Source organism: Pan paniscus, chromosome 9 (genome assembly GCF_029289425.2).
Source record: "Pan paniscus chromosome 9, NHGRI_mPanPan1-v2.0_pri, whole genome shotgun sequence".
In the NCBI taxonomy this organism is placed as follows: domain Eukaryota; kingdom Metazoa; phylum Chordata; class Mammalia; order Primates; family Hominidae; genus Pan; species Pan paniscus.
In genome coordinates this window covers 120,521,123-120,544,828 of record NC_073258.2, presented here as the reverse complement: position 1 = coordinate 120,544,828, position 23,706 = coordinate 120,521,123, and the positions used below count along the sequence as shown (strand labels likewise).

Genomic DNA, 23,706 nt, shown 5'->3' with positions numbered 1-23,706 from the left:
AAGCACAGGCAGCTGCATTTATTAAGCAGATCCCAGAACATTTGGCCTAACCAGCAATACAAGCAGTATGTGATCAACCGTTGCTTTCACTAGGGCAGGCTGTGAGCTCCCAGAGGAGGAGTCCTCATTGTGGCTGTGGTGGTCAGGGAGGTCTTCAAGGAGGAGGTGAGCCCTGAACCAGATTTTAGAGAACAGTGAGGCTTCAAATAGGGAGCAAGCTGTAAGGGTGCCAGACCCCAGGACTGGTCACCTCATTCTGTGTTCAATCTGTTTATAAGGAAACTAATCCTGATCTGTATTCTCATCATCCTTCTGGCAAGATCGGGGATTTCAAGAGCACTCAGACTCATGGACCAGTGGGCAATGATTTCCCAGGTTTTACAAAAACATATTTTGTTCTAAAGATTAAAACTTAGGTAAGGGTTTGCTTGAAGTTTGATTAACCTGCACTTCATTAGCCCCATTTCTCTTAAGCACTGGAGTTGCACAGCCATGTGGTCACATGGTGTGGTTGAGGTGGAGCTCAGGCTCTACCACTTATAAGCTGTGTGACCTTGGTCAAGTTACTTAACTTCTCTGAGCCTCTATTTATTCAACCTTAAAATGGAAACAGTGATACTTACCTTCTTCCCTCTCTGGATTGTTAAGAGGATCAAATGGGGTCATGATCTCAAAAAAAAAAAAAAAAAAAAAGCACTTCTGTAAATGTCAAAGCACACTACAAGTGAGAGCTGCTACTATTTTCCACATTTATCTTTTTAAACTTGGGATGCAGAAGCACCCTACAGTAAGCTATATGGGGAGCAGAGGCAAGATGAAATTCCCCCAAATCCTACTGTAATGCTTTTTCCAATATAGCAGCATATCTATTCCTCAAATCTTTCTTCTCTCTCTAATTTCTTAGGCACTACAGGGAATTGTGCATTCTCACCTTGCCCTAAATTTGTAGTCTTTGATGGCTCGTAATCTTTTGATCCCTTCTGCAGCAGCCTGCTATCCTGTGCCCTTCCCGCCTCTATATCATCTCAAGGGGCTTTCTGTCTATACTCTCTTTACTTTGGACATCCTAAATTCAGCCTGGAACGAGCCCCCACCCAGATGATGATAACCCCCTCCTCCGTGGGACTCTTTCCTCTCATTTATAACACTGGTGCAATGTTTCCTTCTGATTCATTCACAGCAAGGAACTTGGGAAACAGAGTCAAAAAGTAGTCTGTAAAAGGGCCCTTGAGGGCTCAGCACCAGCCCTTGCTGGGCAGCATGACGAGGCTACAATGGAGTGGGGCAAGGCGTCTCCTGGGAGTTGGGTCTGGAGGGCTGTACTCTGATCCCCAACCTCTGCTATTCCTCTGTCCCGATATCTCTGCCTGATCAACTAAATCCTCAGCTGCAGAAACCTCCTGCTGCTCTGTGCCAGCCTCTGAGTCTCTGGTGCCAAACCCTTGGCAGCCTCTTGGCTCCTCACTCCATTCTTCCCACCAGCCCTGCACCCCCTCTCCCCACAGAGACCCCTCCAAGTCCAAGGCTCAGCTCAGGCTCTGGATTCCAGGAGACAGGTCATGTCCACCACCCCGGGGTGCAGTGCGAGCCAAACTAATCAATGGCAGAGTGGTAGATTAAGGGACCCAGCTCAAAGCCATCCATCACTGTCGTTTACCCGGGCCTGTCAGCCTGCAAATGGAAAAGGAGATGATGTGAAACAACCCATCTGCAGGTTTTTAACGCTCTTTACAAATTGCCGTGGTGAATAACTTGTTGCCTGTATTTATCCCTTTTCAAATTGTCTCTTAGCTACAGTCATCCGTCTTCATTCTACACCCTGATGGTGCGTGCACCGCCAGTTGGGCAACCTCATTATTTCCCTGCTGCTGCTGCCTGGAGGAGGCAGGGGAGGTAGAAAGAGAAGGAGAAGGAATGGAGGAGAGAGAAAGAAGAGAAAGAAGGTGGAGGGAGAGAGAAAGAAAGGGAGTGACGTGGGGGTGGGAGGGTGGTGGGAGAGGAGAGACTCCAGACAGTGGAACCAGCTTGGGCAAGAACCTACTCAGCTAGGGTTCTTCCCCGGAGGTCCCCACTTCCCTGAGCTCATGGTGAGAGAAAAACCTATCCCCTCTGCCAGGAAGTTTGTGAGCAGGGACTATCCTCCCCAGAGGGTACCAGATCAGTGGTCAGAATTTCCAGTCCCAGGTCATCGGCTGTGGTCCTTCATCATTCCCACCTCTAAGGAAGAAAGCCTATCTGCCAGGCCAGTTGTAAAGCTTCATCATGCAAAGTCATCTTTCATGTGTCCCCTTCCTCTTCCCACATGCCATGACGTGCTACTTCTAGCTTTCCAATGAGACCCTTCCCTGTGCTTTGGTTTCCACTGCCCTAGGTCTGACTGACATTCCTTCCTCCTCAGCTCGGGGCTGTAGCCTCCTGCAATGGACTGAATGTTTATTTCCCCCCACAAAATCCATATGATGGCATCCTTACCCCCAAGGTGATGGTATTAGGAGGTGCGGGTGATTAGGTTATGACGGTGGAGGCCACATAGATGGGATTAGTGCTCTTATAAAAGAGACCTCAGAGCTCCCTTGCCCCTTCCAGCATGTGAGGACACAGAAGTCCACTGTCCATGAACTAGGAAGTGGGCAAGTGTCAGACCCTGAATCTACTGGCACCTTGATCTTGGACTTCCCGGCCTCCAGGACCATGAGAAATAAATTGTTGTTTATAACCTGCCCAGCCCAAATGGACTAGGACACCTCCTAACTGGTCAGTCTCTCTGCCAGCCCACCTCCTCACTCTCAAGAACAAATGAAAAACTTCTCATAAAGGCCATGTTATTTCTTCACTCTATCAGTGTCTTCCAGTGATCCGTGAGCCTCCTGTATTAGAATCACCTGGCCACCCTGCCCCAGGACTACTGATGCTGTGAGGCAGGGGCTGCGTGTTACATGTTTCCTAGCTGGTTAGTGTGCACTGCAAAGGTCGAGGGCCACACCCCAGAAATTTGTTTTGACACACAAGAAACTGGAAACACAGAAAGATGCAATAATTTGCCCAAAGTCACACAGCTAATTGGCAGCTGAACAGGAACCAGTAAATAGGCCTCTTTTCCTACAATCAAGTGCTCTTCCTCCTATAAACAGTTAGATCCTTCTATGAATAACAGTTGTTTGTTTATCCAACTCTGACTCAAACAGAAGCTCCTTGAGGCCAGGGTCCCATGCACCACTGTACCCCTCCATCCTCCTCCAAGCTTAGCACAGGGTTTATTGGTTTACTTTTGGTAAGACAGAAAAGTGTAGAACAGGATGCATCAGGCCAAGACCACATTGAATTCTTCCTCCAGGGCTCTTGCAGGGTTCAGAGCCTCCCACTTCTTGTTGGGGTACTATGGACCGAACCAAAATCTGCCTGGCTGTCAAGTGCTGAGTTTCTAACACTGCATCTGATATTTCCACTCAGTCTTCCAGGGCAGACCTTTAAATATTTGAAAACAGCTGTCAGGATCCATTTCCGTGTTCTGTCTTCCAGTTTAAAGTCCCAAGCTCCCTCAACCACTCCTTGTCTGGCATGGCAGCAAGACCCTGGGGCATCCCAGGCCCCCTCCTCCAAATGCTATCCCATTCATCAATGTCCTTGCTCAATTGTGGCTCCCAGAATGAAACACAAGTCTCCAGATGTGGTCTGACCACTGCCAAGCACAGAGGGCCACACCATTATCTCCCCTCTTCTGCACTCTGTGCTTTGATTAATATAGTCCAAGATTGCATTGCTTTCCTGGCAGCCTCACCCTACTGTTGGCTCACATTGCTCTTGGTTTGCTAATCCATCTAACTCTATTACTGTCTAATCCACAATTCTCCATCTCGTCCCTGAGGATTACATCAGAGTCCTTACAAAATGCCTTGCTGAAATCCAGATATGCCATGTTCATCGTGCCCTGCACGTCTACCAGTCTAGAAAACCCAGCAGCTGGAGAAAGGAGTTTATTGTGGCGGGACTTCCACTTGGTGAACCCAAGATGCTTCCTAGTGATCGCTCCTTTTCTTCCTACAGGTTCATGAACCATCCACTCAATAATCTTTCTTTTTTCTTTTTTTTTACTATACTTTAAGTTCTAGGGTACATGTGCACAACGTGCAGGCTCATTACATAAGTATACATGTGCCATGTTGGCCCACTGCACCCATCAACCTGTCATTTACATTAGGTATTTCTCCCAATACTATCCCTCCCCCAGCCCCGCATCCCACGACAGGCCCCAGTGTGTGATGTTCCCTACCCTGTGACCAAGTGTTCTCATTGTTCAATTCCCACCTATGAATTAGAACATACGGTGTTTGGTTTTCTGTCCTTCTGATAGTTTGCTCAGAATGATGGTTTCCAGCTTCTTTAAAGTTCATATGGAACCAAAAAAGAGCCCACATTGCCAAGTCAATCCTAAGCAAAAAGAACAAAGCTGGAGGCATCACGCTACCTGACTTCAAACTATACTACAAGGCTACAGTAACCAAAACAGCATGGTACTGGTACCAAAACAGGGATACAGACCAATGGAACAGAACAGAGGCCTCAGAAATAACACCACACATCTACAACTATCTGATCTTTGACAAAACTGACAAAAACAAGAAATGGGGAAAGGATTCCCTATTTAGTAAATGGTGCTGGGAAAACAGGCTAGTCATATGTAGAAAGCTGAAACTGGATCCCTTCCTTACACCTTATACAAAAATTAATTCAAGACGGATTAAAGACTTAAATGTTAGAAATAATCTTTGTTTAGTGCCCTCTACAGTGCTTTTCTCACCCAAGGTGCTTGCTCAGTGTCTGGACTGAGCAATGATGACAGGCAGCCTGATTGATCATGCCGGTTGTGAGGTTTATGCTGGTCAACAGGGGTTGCCCGGGGAAAAGCAGAGAGGGGAGTAAGTCCAAAAACCACAAACTCAGAAATGCCCATGGAGGTTGTAAACAGCTTGATAGAGGGACGATGAGTCTCTGGGTTAGAAAATTTGTTAACAATGCCGAATGTATTTCACTCTCCCTGCATGATGTTTGATTCAAAGAAAATATGAAAACATTACTGGAATCCCAATTCTGCCAAACCATTTCCTTTCTCCTATAATTAGGTACTCTGAATTTTAGTATCATTTTGTGTGTGTGTTTGTTTCTTCTGATTTCCACAGACTATTTTTAGACCAATCATGACTCATTTTTTGAAAGGCGTTAGGGAAAAATAAGTATTTTTCCCCAGCAATCAAATGTTCCTGTCCTCTGGGTGACACACATTTAGGTAAGTCATAGCTGTGTGACAGACGCGCCGGCCTGGGGCAGGGGGAGGAGAGCCCACAGGAGAAAGTCTCCTGATCTGGGGGGAGGACACAATGAGGGGAGGATCAACACAGGAACCTTCAGCCCCCGGCCAGACCCACTGATTCATCCCATCCTGTCCTCCAAAGAGGGAGATAGATCCAGGATCCAGGAGGGCCCAGCCACAGGAGTGCAGGTTGCACCAGGACGATGCCGGAGAGGCATCCCAGCCTTGAAGAGCTGCCCCGGGAGAGCCATCAGGCTCATTATTCTTCAAGCAGAAGCAGGAGGGACATGAACAAGTAAGTACAACTAGCTCAGAAAAAGAAAGAGCTAACGATGAGATATTCAACTGTGGGATGAGCTACTGGACAAAGTAGTGAGCTCCCCGACTCTGGGAGTGTTCAAACTAAGCTGGTTCTTTCCAAACCTCAATGTCCAAAGCCCCTTCCAATGCTGACTATGTGGTATCTGCCAGGGAGGCTGCTGGAAGAATTCCTGCTATAAAAGAGAAACTGAGTCACAATGTCCAAAGTCTCGTCCAACATCAGGACTCTGGGAAGAATCAGACCCCTGCATCTATGTCTGCACTTGTTCCCCAAAGCAGAGACAACATGGGGAGGGCTGGGGGGAGTTTCACCTCCTCCATTCGGCCTTCCTGCTGCGATCCATCTGGAGGGGGAAGTCTTTGAATGCTCTCCCCCAGCCTCTGCCACAATAACACATACCCTTCCCACCTCCCACATGAAAAGGGTTTTACATACAATTTACTAGCTAGACACAGATTCATTTTCCAACTCCGTTTAAGTACTCAGACCTTTTACAGAGACTCTTGTAGACCCAGTTCCTTCTTTCTGGGAGTTTATACTCTAAGATAGACATGCTGAAACTAACACGTGTAAAACACACTGCCAACAACAGCAACACAAACCTGTATCAATTCAATGTCCCTGGATGTGAGAGACAGAAAAGAAGAGAGAGAACATGTACGCAGGGGAGGGGAAAGTATCAAATTTACTCTGGGCTGTCTCTAAACTACACATGCCCTTTCCTTGCCCACTGAGAGTCTGCCATGCTCCCCTGCCCCACCACACAACATTTAAGAATGCACCCACATGGAGGGCCAATGTTACATGAGAGGAGCCTCAGAAAGGTGGAGAACACTGGAACTTTACAGTTTGCAAATCCCTCTCTCATCCATTACTCTTGGATTGTCCATTCATTCACCAAAGATTTATGCAGTACCTACTGTCTTTGGGCACTGAGAGTACAAGAGTGACTCAAAACAGACATGTTTCCTGGAAGCTCACATGAAGCTCACAGCCTGGTGGAGAAGGCAGACACTCGTAAACAATCACCTAGGTGTAAGTGTGCACCTACAGTACTCTCAGGTGAGTCCAGCAATGGAAAGTCATTTAGTGCTGTGGAGTGTGTAACCCAGGGAGCTGACTTAACCGGGGGCTCAAGGAGGACTTCCTGGAGGAGGTGACATTTGAGTTGGGATCTGAAGGATGAAGGATGGGTAATCAGGTGACAAGACCGAGCCTGCACTTTGGAGGTCTGAAAGATACAATCTCCCTGTGAAGGGCATGAGTGGTTCACCCAAGAAACGTGGAGCTCCTACACACATGTCAGGTGCTGCAGGGCACTGGAGACACGTGGTGTCCCAGATAGACAGCCCAGCCCTCCTGATCCTTCAGTCTTCAGTCTAGAAAGGGAGGCAGACAGCTGGAAATGTCATGAAACTTCAGGGTGGTCAGTAAAGTGCTCGTGAGGAAAATTGCAGGGTGCAGACAAAATAGATGGCCCCACCTGGGCCATCCTTAGGAGTGAGAATGACCAGACTTGACGGCTACTTGAATGGGGTGGGGACCAAGGGTAACTGGGGAGGGTGAATGAGAAGTATGGGGTTTCTACTTTGGATGCCAGGTACATGGGGAAGCTGTTCACTGAGGTGGGGAATGTAGGAGCCGGAGTACTTTGGAGCACAATACATGAGTATGATTTGGGCATATCCAGCCTGTCCCAGGTCTGAGTTCTCCTGAGGACAGGATGAAGAGGAGCCAAGGAAGGATTCTAAGAAGAGATACTCATTAAGCTTGATCTTGAATGGCAAATAGCATGGAAGGGTGAGGAAGGAGTATAGTCAAGAATTCCATGGAAGGGCCACAGCTTAGGCAGACGCCTGTAGCATGAAGGAGCAAGGTTTGTTTACAGAACTGCAAGTGGCCGAACTTCGCTAGGGTAGAATGGCACACAGTGTGGACGGAGATAAGGATGGAGAGCCAGGCAGGGGGCCGGAATGCTAAGAAATTTTGACTGACTTAAAGGTAAAGGGAGTCACCAAAGGGTTTTGTGAAAGAAAATGGCATGGTCAGATTTGTGCTCTGAAAGTTCATCACTGAGTCTGGTCGGCTAACCAAGGGCAGCACAGCGGAGCAAGGAGCCGCAGGAACCCAGAGACACTGCGGGCCCTGCTGGTGAGAACGGGCCTCCCATGGGCCTGGGCCCTCCACTCTTCCCTACAGGATCCCCTCTCCCCAGACCTCCTCTGTCTGTCTGTCTTGCCCACCAGAGCTCTGGGTGGCCCTCATGAAGCAGTCTCCCCTCCATTGCCTGTATAAGGAGGGCCCCACCAGAGTCAGCCAGGGAATCCAGTGACTTCTCACAGTGGCCTGCACACCCCCGGGATGGGCCTGGGGTAGAGAGCCAGCAGTCAGCACAGGACACCCTCCTTCCTCCAGGAGAGATGCAGACCCCACGCTGGGGGGAGGTCCCCCATCACTCTCTGGAAAAAACCCAAAGTGCCCAGTTACATTAGAATTTCAGGTAAGTAATGGATCATTGTTTAGTGTAAATATATCTCACATATTGTATGGGACATACCTATATTAATCTATTTATTTGTTGCTTACCTGAAATTCAACTTTAACGAGGCATCCGGTGACCCGCTCCTTGGCTGTTCTATGAGGGTTGGGAATCCTGGAAAAGGATGGGGGGAATCATGGAGAAATTAATTCCCCAATAGCCAGGGCCCAGCCTACAGCTCCTCACATCCACCCGGTGCTCTGCAAGGTCTATTTAGGGGGTCCCTGTGCTCCCTGGAAACCCCAGGCTGTGGCCTCAGCTCCCACCCACCCCATATGAAGCACCACTGCCACAGCTCCCCCACGCCCACTGTCCTTGGCCAGCTCACTAGCAGCGCTGCTCCTGGAGAGTTGCAGCCAATCCAGGCTTCAGCCCTGTCTCCACCCCCATCCCTGCCCCTCCAGTCTGAGAATCCACTTCCTGCCCTCTTGAACTGGAGTCCATTTGCTTTCACTCAGCCTGGGTCCAGATGCTTTCAATGAATGAGAACTTCTGGTCCTGCAGTTTTGATTCCAATCTGGAACATTTTCTTTCAAAGCAGGAGCAAGGAAATAGCTGATACCTGCCTTTCTCTTTGTCTACCCTCACAGATCCCTCCAAATGCTATCTATGCCCCCACCCAGGTCTCTCCTGGGTTCCCAGCCTTTCCAGGGATCCCCAGCCCCATGCTGCCTGGCTGCAGGTTTTATTACCCGTGCTGCCCTTTGCTCCCGCTTAGGCTAATTGAGGCTGGCACACGAGCAGGGGCTGCTAATGGGCTTCCTCTGCACGGGCTCTCAGCCGGCAGATGGAAGGGACATGATTGCCTCCTTTCCCGACCATTAAGCGGAGCAGCCAACACCACACACAACTCCTGGCTGAACAGCAGGGCATATGGACCAGCAGGGGACATGGGGGCTGGGAGTTCTCCTACCCCAACCCTGCTCAGTTAGCAAAGGCATCAGGGGCTGTGGCTGGCTGAGAGGTCAGGGACAACCAACTGTCAGACTTCCTGCCAGAGGCTCAGCCCAGGCTGTATTCACATGTATCCCTTCCAGCAGCCCCCGAGGGCCTCTGGGAAGAGTCCCCTTGCTCCTGGCCCTGGACAGGAGATGGGGAGATCGGCTAGGGTAGCCCAGCCCAGGGACTCTGGGGGGGTTCTCATATAGGATAAAGAAGCAAGGGTCACCCACTCCTGGAACACTGCCCTCCCTCTGCACTCCCATGAACCCCTATACATATACATCTTCCAGAATTTGTCTTAAACTTCTCCTCCTCTGGGCAGCCCTCTCTGATGTCCCAAACGAGGTCAGATGTCCCAATACATATTCTCACAGCACCTTGAGCTTCCCTTTCTTATCACTCATCAAAATTACAATTACTGCAATAAGGGATGGAATGTACACACAATAACTCGGATTGGTAAGACAAAGTTACTTTATTTTCCATCGCTGACCACTTCTTGATCCAGGTTGTCCATCCCTGCTCACAGTTTGGTGGGTGTGGGGGTCTTAAGGGATGGAGGGGGTGGTGATCAACTTACCATTAAACAGTAATTCCATTTAAAAGTCCCTTTTAGCACTATTTCTTCCATCCTCCTTCCTTGGATGGCCTTGGGATGGGGGAAGTTTGTGTCTCCTTGTGGTGGCCAGGGCAGGGCCCCCAGCCCACCTGCTGTCCTCTGGGTTATTGTCAGCCTCCATGAGCTATTCCCCTGGGCCACCTATCTCTGGGTGTCCAACCTGTTGCCCTCTGGCTGCAGCTGATCTTTTCTGACATCGGATAACACTCCCAGATGAGGTCCCAGCCTCTCCCACCATCTGCCCTCACGTGACCTCCTCATCCTAACTCCAGGCCTGTATGTCCACAATTCTTTCACACTTCTGCAATCTCCCCTCTGGGACACATGGAACTCCCAGATCCTCTGCTGTGTTGGATGCAGGGCATTGGCAGCCAGGAACACTGATTAAGAACCGCCCTGCACAGCTCCCTCAACCAGGGCTGCACCACGTCTGACCCAGGGCCACGCCAAACCCGGACCTTCTCTGGGAGGTTTGTCTTCATCTCAGGCCACACACAGAAGGCAGTCCACAAGCCCCAATATTCTCAGGTCCCCCACACCTACCTGGGAATATTTATTTCTCACCTGTCCCTGCTCTGAAGTTTGACCCAGTGAGGGTGACATGGAGGAAGAAGGAGGCTCACAGCCTCCCCTACCTCCCAAGAAGCCAGGAAGAGCTGTCCCATTCCTGCTGTTGGGGGATCCCTTTGGGTTTCCCAAAATGCTTCCTGTATAGCTTGCAGAACCCTGAGCCCAAATAAACCTCCTTTTTTAAATAAATTACCCAGCCTCAGGTATCACTTTATAGCAATGCAAACGGACGAACACAAAGCCCTAGCTTAAAGCTATGCCCAGGCCTCCAAGCTTGGTGCTGCTGATGCAAAGAGTTGTTTCATAAATGTAGCAAAAAGCATTTTATCTCTACAAATTAAGCTGTCAAGACCATGGTTTCACGAAGGCCTTTTAAAAGCCACGCAATGACCTCTTTGTTCCAGAATCACTCAGTTTCTTTTATGCTTTCTTGAATATGAAAGAAAGGTGAGGGGTGACAGCTTTCAAACTCAGTTTTTAAAATAACCTTAGCAGCTCACTGCAAAGGTGAACCATTGCTCACGTGCAACTCGTGAAGAAGAGGTGGTGGATCCCTGAATCCGGTGATATCCCAAGGCCCTCCCAGTTCTGCCAGTCAGTGGTGGTTATGACCTAGCAAAGGAGCAAGATCAATATACAAACAACTGCAGTGTAAGGCAGGGCCCAGAGAGTGCTACAGAAAGGTGCAAGGGCCCTTAGAAGTCGAACAGAGAAGAGGATTCATCAATTAGAGTGTGAGTTCTCAACATTTTTTTTTAGCCTATGACCCCAGTAATGCTTTCTCTTGCTGTCTGAAGTATAATTCCATTAATCCAGAGCAGTTTGTTAACCTAACTTTTGGCAGTTTATGGACAAAAACAATAGACACGTTGAATATGACTTTTCAAACTACACATTTTCTCATGCCACCCACCCAACCACAATTCACACAGATTCAGATGAAGCTCCCGCAGGAGGAAGAGGGTTTTGGGTGGATTATTAAAGTCAGGGGAGGCTTCAGGGGTGGTGTTGAGGCAGGGCTTGAGAGATGAGTGACATCCAAACAGATAGGAGTGGGAGTTTCCAGGCAAAGGGACCCCCAGTAGCAGATAGGCAGGGGAGGAGAGGGGTGGTGTGCTGGAATCTGGCTGGCAGTGGGGTACACAGAGGGGAGCAGTGGAACATGAGTCCAGGAGGGTCAGTCTTGGATCCCAGTCTGGGGAATCTGTACCTGGAGCTGAAAGGTGCTCTGAAGACTGACTCGGGGCTGAGCAGGGAGAGTTTGCCCAGCTGAGTGGAAAGGGCCTGACCTTCCAGAATGTGGATTCTCTGGCCTTTTACTCCTCCCTCCTTCCCTCCCCCTACCAGCCTGACCCTGGGGACTGAGTTAAGCTTCTGGGAGAGGAGTTCATCTGAAGCCCAGTCTTCCCCCGGAACCCTGCCCAACTCAGGCCTGCAGATACACTCTGCAAAAGCTTTCATGAGGCCTGTAGCTGAAAGAACAGAAGGAATCAAATGTAAAGATATTATACTGTCCACTGTATATAACAGAAAATCAAACTCAAAATTACTTAACCAATAGGAAATCTATTGACTCATGAAATTGGAATCCCCAGGGGAAATGTCAGCTTCAGGAGGGGTTTCACCCAGAGGTTGGTAATGTCTCATAATCCTTGGCTACATTTCTTTGTGATTCTCTCCACTCTCCTTTTCTAATGTATCAGGCCCATTCTCAGATTGAATTCCCTCACAATAGCAAAATGTGTGCTAGCACCTCCGGGGTCACATGCTTCCTTTTTCATAACCACGGAGGTTTAAAAGGCTTTTCTTACTCCCAACTTTTACCACAAATCCCAACTTTCTCTCTGATTGGACCAACTTACATCACAAGGTAGCTCTCAAGCCAATAACCATGGCCAAGAGAATCCTATGCATTGATTGGCTTGGTGCTGGGTTATATGCCTTTTCCTTACCCAATCACTGAGGCCAGGGAAGGTAAGAATACTGTCATTGGCTTAGCCCATTAGGGACCAACCCAGAAGTTGAGTCCTGCTCAGGTAACATGGCTGCTCTGCAGTGAGAGAGGGGTGAATGGATGCTGGGGAAGCAGACAACACTGCAGTCCAACACAGATGTCTATTTTGCTTTTCTCATGAAAGGCTGGGTGAGCGAGAGAAGAGATTAGAATTAGACTTAGACTCTGGAGAGTAATTTGAAGGCCACCCATAGACTTAACTCGCCCATATCCCCAAGGTCACACAAAATTGTGGGTTGGCTCTAATATATTCTTTCATCTTTCCTTCTCTTTCCTTTTTCTCTTCAATCTCTCTTTTCCCTCCCTTTTCCCCCTCTAGTGTTTCCTTATCCCCTGGCTTGCCTGACTTCTTTTCTTTTTTCCATTCCTTCCCATCTCTCTGTCATCACAGTGCTGTATTGCCCCTCAATCCTGAATGTCTCCACCGCCTGGGTCTTTTATCTCAGGCTCATCCTTCCCTCCCTGTGCACATCTCCAGCCACCCTCTCCTGATGCCTCTGAGTTCAATTTCATCTCCTCCAAATTGCTTTATTGGTTCTACAGAAAAACAAGGCTAGCTAGAGCCATTATGGGTGCATACGGTGTGCATTAGACTCAAAAAATATTTAAGGAAAATACTGTGGTAAATGGAATCAATAAACTCCACATCAAACTTTCACCAGGAAGAGGGAGAAGGCTACCTCCAGCTAAGTGTGCCAGGAAACTGCTCACCATTCAGCAGCAAGAGCCAGAGGCTGCTTCACTGCCCCTCCCACAGTGCACATTGGTCTGAGCAAGCTGTGGACTCCTAGTACTCCAGCCTCCCTCTTTCCCAGCTGCACCTGGCTCTGACCACACCTCGCCTCTCCCCTCCCCATCCTCACTTCTCCTCTCTGCTGCTGAAGATCCCAATGGCTTCCACATGAACCCCCTTCCCCCAGAGTGTAGTCGATCAGCGGTGCTGATGAAGAAAGGGACACAATGATGAGGAGAGAGGGAAGAGGACTGGGGGAACAGAGGCATTTGCATTGTGGTATTTTTAGACCCAATGGTGAAATCTTTCATAATTGTAATTTTTTCTTGAAAGAAAGTGAGAGTTTGATGGGTGGTGCTTGTGCCCTACCTCCTCTTTGTGCTCTCCCTGCAACAGACAGGGAAGACAAGAGGAAAGAGCAACACAGAAAAGAGAGGAGAGCAAATCAGAGGGGAATTTGTCCTACAAAACTGGGGTCTCTAAGAGCCTTCCACCTGCCCCCAAAGCTTTGGTATGGTGGATTTCAGGAAGGATGAACTGAGGCTAAGGTCACACTGGGAATCTGGGCTGTCTCCCAAGCACTGGGTCGCCCTGGAGACCTGTTTGCTATGAGAGAGGGAAGAACGTGACTATAGGAATCAGCTTCCTTTAACAACACTTTTATCACATCCCTAGTCTATCCAAGTGCTTTTGCACACTCTCCAGTGCCTTTTGGATTAAAAAGCAGCTAGTACTCCCAGGTCCTGCAGGAGAAGGATCCCTTCCTCCAGAAGGGTATCCCCTTCTGGGCCCTCCACCTACTGATATTCCCCCAAAACCTCTCAGGAACCTTATTCTACCCCATGCAACTTAATGAGCTGAACTTCCCCCACACCATGTCCTGTGAGAGTGCTGCCTCTCACACAAAACACAGCGGCACGACTCCACCCAGGAGAGCTCTAGGGGGAGAGGGGAGGAGCAAGTGGGGAGAAGCAGCAAACCAGAGGGCAAGACACCTGAAACAGAGCCCTAACTCTACCACCAACTGCATGAATTTAAACAACCACTACCAATGAAGACCTCAGTTTTCCCAAATTACAATAAAGGAGTGAATAGATCAAAGGATTTTAGGCTAGGATCCAGGGATCCCCTGAATTTGCACTGTTGTTTGTAAGTGTGCTTTTCTGGTAACAGGCTTCATTGCAACCTCAAAGGGGTCTAAGAGCCCAAAAAGTTGAGAGAGAGCCATAGAGGGTGCTAGTGGCCAAGTTTACATGTGGCTCAAGTGTTGTAAGCCTTCCCAAATCCCCAGGTGGGATAGCTGCTCAGAGTCCTGGCTTTGTACCCTGAAGATGTACCTTGGAATGCCCTCCCTTAATGCCCACATGTCACCTTTACAGGACTGCTGTGTCACCTTTCTCTGTAGCTGATACCAGCATACTCTTCCTTTTAGTATAGTTTAGGCAGGCTCCTTTTATTACAATAAATCTTATTGAAAATGAATAAAATGAAAATAACATTAAGTTGGTCAGGTTCTCAAAAATCCTACCAATTCCACTCAAAGTAGCAAAGCTGCTGAGTTGCAGTCCAAATTACCTCTTCCTGGAGTGACTGCTATCTTCACAGATGGGCCAACATCTTCATAGGTACTAGTTTTGGTCATTTCCCATCAAACTACCTTTGTCCCCAAACCAGCCTCTAATTCCCATCATCATAGGCTCCATGTGCCATGTTGCCTCTGGGCACCCAGACACTAAACTCCCTAAACATCTTGCCTCATTCAAGGACAAACATTTTCTTTAAAACTAAGACTTTCACCTGGGTACAGTGGTGCATGCCTGTAATCCCAGCTACTTGGGACTATGGGGTGGAAGGATAGCTTGAGCCCAGGAGGTCAAGACCAGCTAAAGCAACATAGCAAGACCCTGTCTCTAAAAATTAAAAAAAAAATGAAGACTCTTCATTTTCTGATCAAATGCCAATTATAGTGACTCAAACCTCTTAGGTGCTCAAAAAATAGACATTGAATTGATAAGTAAGTGAACAAATGAATCAATTTGTAAATTAGTGAAGTAAATGAATGAAAGCTTCACTTCTGTTACTCTCCCAAATCCCATTTCTCCTAGGCTAGAGACCTCTGGCTCAATTCCCATATAGGCCCAGTGATTTGCGAGTCATTTCTGACCCCTCTGAGCCAGTGAATGGCTGAACCCTCCTGTGTCTGGTACGGATCAATCCACCACTGAACCCTTCTTGAACAATAAACTGATGTCTTTCCTCTGTAATAGAAAATTTAAATATTTCTTCCACCTGGTTTTCTGTCTCTCTTCTTTCTCCTTTCATCTGAGACTTCAATTAAATATACGCTAGGCTTTCTCATTTTGTCCTCCTTGTCTTTTACCCTCTTTTCTGTATTTTCCATCTTTTTTTCTCTCAGTGCTACACTGAACAGTTTCATCTGACCTTAATTCCAATTCAGTAATTTTCTCTTTAGCTGTGTTTAATCTGCTTTAAAACTCACCCATCAAGTTCTTAATTTTAGCTATTGCATTTTAGTTCTAGAATTCCTTTTTTAAAAATTTGTTATGTATTTAATAGTTTTCAGTTCCCTGCTGAAGTTTTCAAGCTGGTGTTTTTTATTTCTTTGAACATAGTAAGCATAGTTATTTTATAGTCTATGTCTAATAATTCCAATATCTGAAGTCTGCATGACTCTGTTTCTATTGTCTATTGTTTCTACTGGTACTTGGTCATAGTGTCTTGTTCCCTTATGTGTTGGTCATCTTAGAATGTGTGTATGACATTCACCTCACCCCAGCTACTATGTCTCTAATCTCCTCAGAGAATTTTGAGGATGGAGGACATAAATTCAAGGGGCTGCTATTCCTGTCAGGATGCCATTTCACATTGTTGTTCAAAGTCCAGTTGGAAAACTACTCAAAGAGGTCTGAAACTGGGACCCACTCTTGTCAATACCTGTCCCACTCTTGGAAAGTACTGAAGTGTGCTTGAGGGTTGTGGGGGCAGTGGGGATGGAGGAGTGGTAAGGTAAGAGACTTCTGGGAGACTTCTTCCCACTTCATCACAAACACCAAACCATGGTCCCACCCAAAGGCATCAGCATCACCTCCTGAGCAACCATAGAAGAGGAGACTTTCAACCAGCTTGCCTGGACAAGGCAAGGATGAAATCAGGCTTCAGAGGTTGCAAAACTGTCACCTGGCAGAGCAACATTCAGTCTGTTAATGTATTTTATTCATGTATTCATTTGTTGTTTTAAAGTACTGCTCAGAACCAGCAGATTTAGACCAACTTTTAGAAATCAGGAAATGCAGCTTCTCTTTAAAGATCAGAGGTTCTGATAACACTGAGCCCTGATACCAGGAGGTAACAATTCGCTGGAGCTGAGAAGCAGCCATCCCTGAGAAGCAAGTGCTCTTCAGGAGCTGCATTTACCACCACTCAGGCAACAAACGAATTTGCACTTATTCTGCCCACTTCACTTAATTACTGCCTGGCCCTGTAAGAATTTAATTTTTCAGTCCTTGACCTAGAGAAAAGACAGTGTGTAATTCCAGTCCCTAGGAGTTTCCAAGACTGAGACAGACAGCACACAGTCAGTAGAGCAAGAGATCAGAGAGGCAGGGGAACTCTCAGAGGCTCCTGCTGACCCTGGGGGAATGTGCCACAGGGTCCGCCCAGCCCCTCCCCAGGTTCCTGGCAAGGCCTCCCTGCCTAGGCCAGGTGACTGTGTCTAATGCAGCCTGGCCATTTCCTGTGAGACCAACCTTGGGCAAATCATTTAACGTCTCTAAGCCTCTATTTCCTCATCTGTAAAATGAGAATGGTCATAGTTCCAGATCCATAGGATTGTTGTGAAGTTCAATGAGGTAATGGATGAAAAAGCCCTAGCATAACATCCCATAGATAACAGGGATGTCTGCTGCTTCTCCCTGCCCTGCCTACTCTCACCCTCCCTGGGTGCCCTCAGTACCAGAGACTGCAAGGGCCAGAGTCACCATCATCCTCTTTGATGTATAAATGATGAAATCAAGGCCCAGAGAGAGGGAGGTTCCCCTAGATGCTGCAGTGTGAGCATCCACCCTTGGTCCAATGATACGAATCTGTCCAGGCCAACTTAGGCTCAAAGAAGGGACCAGTCACAGCCAGGACTGAGGTGAGGTAGGAAGGAAGGCTTCCTGGAGGTGGCGAACTCTAAGCAGGATTTGGAAGGAAATGTGGAACTCAGATTGGCAAGGAAAGGGGTTTTCTTATATGCCTCTCCCCATAACCCACATTTTGAGTCACCAAAACTGAAAGCATTTTACTGTCTTTGAGCTCCAAACAATAGTCCCTAACCCCATCCTTACCCAACTGCCCTGTCCCAACAAATGGACTCAAATTACCCTTACCTGCTCTCCTAGTTCTAACTAGAACTAGGAGACAGACAGACAGACAGACACACAGAGAGAGAGAGAGAGAGAGAGAGAGAGAGAGAGAGATGTTTGTCTTCTCCTCTTGTGGGACCCTTTCACCACCAGCTCATTTTTCCCGTGGAGAATCCGCAAACTGATACAAACTCAAGACATTCCATATCAGAATTAAGTTTTCTCTGAGGCAGTGATCAAAGCGATCTTATTTACCAAGGAAATTAAGAAGGCTCCAGGAGGAATTGCCATCTAGAACCAAACTCATCAAACTCAGGTGCTTTCCTTTGTTTTTTTCTAATGAGTTTTAAGCTGGGCTCCCCTTGGGACACTGAGCAAAGCCTGCCGCTTCCTGAAGTTCCTTCCTTCCCACTTCCTACCACTCTTCAGCCAGGCTCTCAGGACCCTCTCAGTCAACCTACCCTCTCCCTGCACCTCCCAGAGAGCTCTCCTCACCTTCCAGACTTCTCCTTGGGCTGCTGTCTCCTTACCATCTCCTCGACTGCTTCAGCTGCCACCACCAACATGCACACACACACACACACGCGCACACACACACGTGCACACACACATGCATGCACACACACGTGCACACACGCATGTGCACGCACACACACGTGCACACACGCACACACACGTGCACGCACACACGTGCACACACACACAGGCACACACATACGTGCATGCACACACACTCTGCGTTTGCCACTCGTGGGGTTCTCTCTCTGCCTTTGTGGCAATATGGCTTCCCTCTTCCCTTCCACTGGAACCACTATGGCCCAAGCCATGGTCAGTTCTCTGTCCTTATCTTCTCTGACCTCTCAGTGGCCTTTGACCCAAGAGAACCCCCTTCCTTCTGGAAACACTCTCTCCTCTGGGCTTCCCTAACCTCCACTGACCTGGTTCTCCCCTCTCCAACTCCTTCTCAGTCCCGTTGTCAGACATCTTTCCCTGACCTCAAAATGCTGGAACAGGAGGTTCTCAGGCTAACTGCAGTTTTACCACATCCTCACCAACACTGCATCTTATTTTTATTTTTAAAAATCTTTGCTAATCTGAAGGCAAAATACTGTTTTGTTGTTTAAATTTCTATTTCTTTCCTGTAGGATGACTCGCTAGGGCCTTGCTGTAGGCCATGGCAAAAAGTTTGGGCTTTCTTCAGAACTCCAACAGAGGAGTCGCATAATTCAATTTTCATCTTCACAAGTCCCTCTGGCTGGCGAGAGGAGGCTGGACTGAAAGGAGACAAGGACAGCAGTGCCGGCAAGAGAGGAGAGTCGCATGGGCTGGGGAGGGAGTGCAGGGCTGAGAAATGGAGGGACCTGCATGGGATGGCGGCGAGGGTGCTGGAATGAGGGGAGGGGGAATCAGGGATGACCCTTGGGTTTTCAGCCTTAGTAACTGGAAGAGTAGTAACAGCTACCACTCACAGGGGATGGCCGTGCATCAGATGCTGCTGCACGGGTTATGCATGTTTTCATCCACTTCTGCTCCTCCACTCTGGGGAACAGGCGCTGTTGGCTTCCCATGCCATGGTCGGTTCTCTAAATATATGCCCAATGTCAAGGTTGCTGTATTTTTTGGTGGTCTATCGAGAAGGATGAAGAGGTGCTGAAGAAGAACTGCCTGCATATCGTCGTGGGGACTCCAGGCTGTATCCTAGCCCTGGCTGGAAATAAGAGCCTCAACCTCAAACACATAAAACACTTTATTTCAAATGAATGTGATATAAGACGTTTGAACAGCTCAACATGTGTCTGGATGTCCAGGGAATTTTTCGCATGACCCCACCGTGAGAAGCCGGTCATGATGTTCAGGGCTACCTTGAGCAAAGAGATCCGTCCAGTCTGCCACAAGTTCATGCAAGATCCAGTGGAGAGGGCCGGGCGCGGTGGCTCACGCCTGTAATCCCAGCACTTTGGGAGGCCGAGGCGGGCGGATCACGAGGTCAGGAGATCGAGACCATCCTGGCTAACACGGTGAAACCCCGTCTCTACTAAAAATACAAAAAATTAGCCGGGCGTGGTAGCGGGCGCCTGTAGTCCCAGCTACTCGGGAGGCTGAGGCAGGAGAATGGCGTGAACCCGGGAGGCGGAGCTTGCAGTGAGCCGAGATCGCGCCACTGCACTCCAGCCTGGGCGACAGAGCGAGACTCCGTCTCAAAAAAAAAAAAAAAAGATCCAGTGGAGATCTTCGTGGATAATGAGATGAAGTTGATGCTGCATGGGTTGCAGCAGTACTACATGAAACTGAAGGACAACCAGAAGAACTGGAAGCGCTATGACCTTCTGAATGTCCTTGAGTTCAACCAGGTGATGATCTTTTTGAAGTCTGTGCAGCGGCGCATTGCCTCAGCCCGGCTACTGGGTGGAGCAGAACTTCCCAGCCATTGCCATCCACTGCGGGATGCCCCAGGGCAGAGGCTCTCTCAGTATCAGCAGTTTAAAGATTTTCAATGGTGAATTCTTGTGGCTACCAACCTATTTGGCCAAGGAATGGACATTGAGCGGGTGAACATTGCTTTTAATTATGACATGCCTGAGGATTCTGACACCTACCTGCATTGGGTGGCCAGAGCCAGCCGGTTTGGCACCAAGGGCTTGGCTATCACATTTGTGTCTGACGAGAATGATGCCAAGATCCTCAATGACATGCAGGATCGCTTTGAGGTCAATCGTAGTGATCTGCCTGATGAGAGAGACATCTTCTCCTGCTTTGAAAAGACATGGTAAAGGACATGGTAGAGGACACATTGCAGAATATGACCGTCTGTCCTTCAGGAGAGGACACATCAGGGTGGGGGGGTGAAGGAGACACCAGTGCCCCCACCCCTGACAGCCCCCACCCCATGGCTTCCTTCTTTTGCATCACCACCACTCCTGAACCCCCATTTCTGATTTGTCAGAATGGTTTTTTAACAAAACTAAAAACAAAAAATATATATAGATAATATTATATATTATACTTATTTATTATATGCTATATAATAAACATATATATATTAGACTCATATTATATACGGTAAATATTTCATAGTTGAGGGCACTGAGCCCAGCAAGGCCGTGCCAGAACCAGAATTCCAACCCCGGGGGTCTGGCTCCAGAATCCACACTCCCCGTAGCGACACTAATGGCCTCTATTGAAAGGGTTGAGCACTTAGTGAGATGGAGAAGACTAGGGGTGGAGGGGGGTGGTCCCAGGGTGGGAACCCCCAGGGTCGGGGCCCAGGCATCTGCATTCTTCAGCCTCCCAGTGGCCTGACCACAGGCAGGGTGTGCATAATACTCATACTATTGAGGGCTTCCAGAAACATGCAAAGAGGCAGGGGAACAGAAGAGGAAGATCTGAGCTGGTTTTAGGAAGCTTCTTCAAGGGCAGGAGGGTCTTAAGCTGAGATGGGGAGCTCTGTCTACACAGAGATGCAGATTTAACACTCACTTTGTCTAACCCTTTCCTCCTCCACATGCCTTCCTTTCTCACTCACACACCTGCCCCTTGCCTCTTTGAGAGAGATTTACTTTATTAATTAAAAAATAACTATGCTTTTTTTTTTTTGATGGAGCCTCACTCTGTCGCCCAGGCTGGAGTGCAGTGGTGTGATCTCAGCTCACTGTAACCTCTGCTTCCCAGGTTCAAGTGATTCTCCTACCTCAACCTCCCGAGTAGCTGAGATGATAGGCATAAAAAATAACTGTTTTCTTAATTATAAAAGTAGATGCTTGTTAGACATTTGAGAAACACTGAAATGTAGGAAAAAATTCAAATAACCCACAGTTCACCCAGAGAGTTGCCACTGACATTTCCGTGTTTATTTTAGGTAGAAAAACACCACTTTTTTCAACCAGCATCATAATATACATTGAGTTTTGTGTCCTGATTTTTTTCACTTAAGATACAATGTAAACATCTTCCTGTGTTGTTCAATATTCTTCTAAAACAACAATTCGCATAACTACATGGCACCCCTGGTCTGTGGGCGCCATCATTTAACCAGCCCTCTCGTGGTGAACATTTATGTTGTTTCCAGGGTTTTGTCTTTATAACTAAGCCCGTAATGAATTCCGTGTGTATGTAAACTGCTGCGTGCATTTGATTATCTCCTGGAGTGGCCTTGCTCATCCTGACTTTTGTAAGGTGTTTGATGCACATCCCTTGCCAAAGCCCTCATCCCAGCCCCTGTCACCTCTCACCTTCCCTGCTGCCATAGGCACCCACCTGTCCTTCCTGCTTCCTCTATTAACCGCCCCTGGCAAGTCATGGCAAGAGGACTCCTTGAGCTCAGGAAGTTCAAGACTAGACTGAGCAACATGGCAAAACCCTGTCTTTACAAAAAATACAAAAACTAGCCAAGCATGGTGGCACACACCTATAGTCCCAGCTACTTGGGAGGCTGAGGTAGGAGGATTGCTTGAGCACAGAAAGCAGAGGTTACAGTAAGCGGAGATTGCACCACTGCACACCTGGGCGACACAGTGAGACTCTGTCTCAAAAAAAAAAAAGAGTGGGGTCCGGGGAGAGCATTAGGGAAAAGAGCTAATGCATGTGGGGCTTAATACCTAAGTGATAGGTTGATAGGTGCAGCAAACCACCATGGCACACGTTTACCTATGTCATGAACCTGCACATCCTGTGCATGTACTCTGGAACTTAAAAAAATAATAATTTTTAAAAAAGATTTAAAGGTTCTAGAGATCTACTGTACAACATTGTGCAGTTAACAATACTATACTGTATACTTAAAATTTTTAAAGAGGGTAGATCTCATGTTATATGTTTTTAAAATAACAATAAATAATAATTTTACAAAACGGCGGCAGTTTTCAAAAGAAAAAGCAGTAAGGGCAGATTGTGTGTGCTGCCCCTGCTGAAAACCCAGGAGGGCCCCCAGCACCCGAGGCAAGTCAGCATTTGCAATGCATCGCCCACCCGCCAATTTCTCCTACTGCTTCCCGTCATGCTCCCCTCACCCGCTCTGCCTCTCTGGCCTCTTCTCAGCTCACCAAAAATCTCTGCCACTGCAGGACCTTTGCACACGCTGTTCCATCTGCCAGTGACATCTTATTCTCTTCCTGTGGCTTGTTTCTTCTCTAGTATTTGTGACTCAGCTCAAAGCTGCCTCCTTGGAAAAACCTTCACTGACCTCCCTTCACTCACCCTCTCCCCTCAGCTCCGTGTGTGTGTGTGTGTGTGTGTGTGTGTGTGTGTGTGTGTGTGAAACAGAGTGAATGTTTAAGGCTTTTTTTTTTTTGAGATGGAGTCTTGCTCTGTCACCCAGGATGGAGTGCAGTGGCACAACCTCCACCTCCCGGGTTCAAGCGATTTTCCTGCCTCAACCTCCTGAGTGGCTGGGACTACAGGTGCGTGCCACTAGGCCCAGCTAATTTTTGTATTTCCAATAGAGACAGAGTTTCACCACGCTGGCCAGGCTGGTCTCGAACTCCTGACATCAGACGATCTGCCTGCCTTGACCTCCCAAAGTGCTGGGATTACAGGCGTGAGCCACGATGCCCAGCTCCTTCTTAAGGCTCTTTACATTTTGTAAATATTTAGTTGCATTTTGATGTGTTAATTTCAAGTTTCCCCTGATAAATGGTACGCTCTGTGGGGGCAAGGACTTAGTTTCAGTCGATGCTATCCTCCCAGGTTCTAACCTAGTGCTTGGCAAAAAGTAGGTTCTCAGAAAACATCATCCAATTGTCATCTAAAAAGGTTGCACTCACCTACCCTTCCGCCAGGAATGCATGAGAATGCAGTTTCACTAAATCCTCACCAGCATCAGGCATGATGCTTTAAAAGCAATCTTTGCTAATCTGATGGCAAAAATAATAGTTGATTATTTAGATTTGCATTATTCTGACTATTAGTGAGGTTGAACATTTTTAATGTTTACCAGTCTTCTTTCGTGATCAATAATAAAAAGGCCTATTCATGACCTCATTCTTAAAGCTGTTCCAGAAAAGGGCCTCAGCTTCTGAACTCTTCTAGAAGTAAGCATTTATTCCTGAAGTCTAACCTCAATCCTTCCTGCTGCTGTTTCCTTTTTTAGCTTCCTCTTATTGAGCTCCTTGTGGGGCTGGCGAGAAAGCACATAAGTGCCCTGTCATTCGGCATCCCTCTCTTGCCTCTTCTGCCCAGCGTGGGGGAGCAAAGCTTGCATGTGTCCCCCTCCCAACACCCCAAGCTCTGAGTGGCAAATTAAACGATTCGATTCAAGAAGACAGGCTGCTCTGGTGAGATGCAATCATCTCTGACT

General features: G+C 47.8%; 1 pseudogene; it reads left to right on the top strand.

The window, feature by feature from the left end:
- LOC100982659 (spliceosome RNA helicase DDX39B-like) overlaps positions 1-20,377 on the top strand; it is a 39,117-nt pseudogene extending 18,740 nt beyond the window's left edge.
- Positions 20,378-23,706: the final 3,329 nt, after the last annotated feature.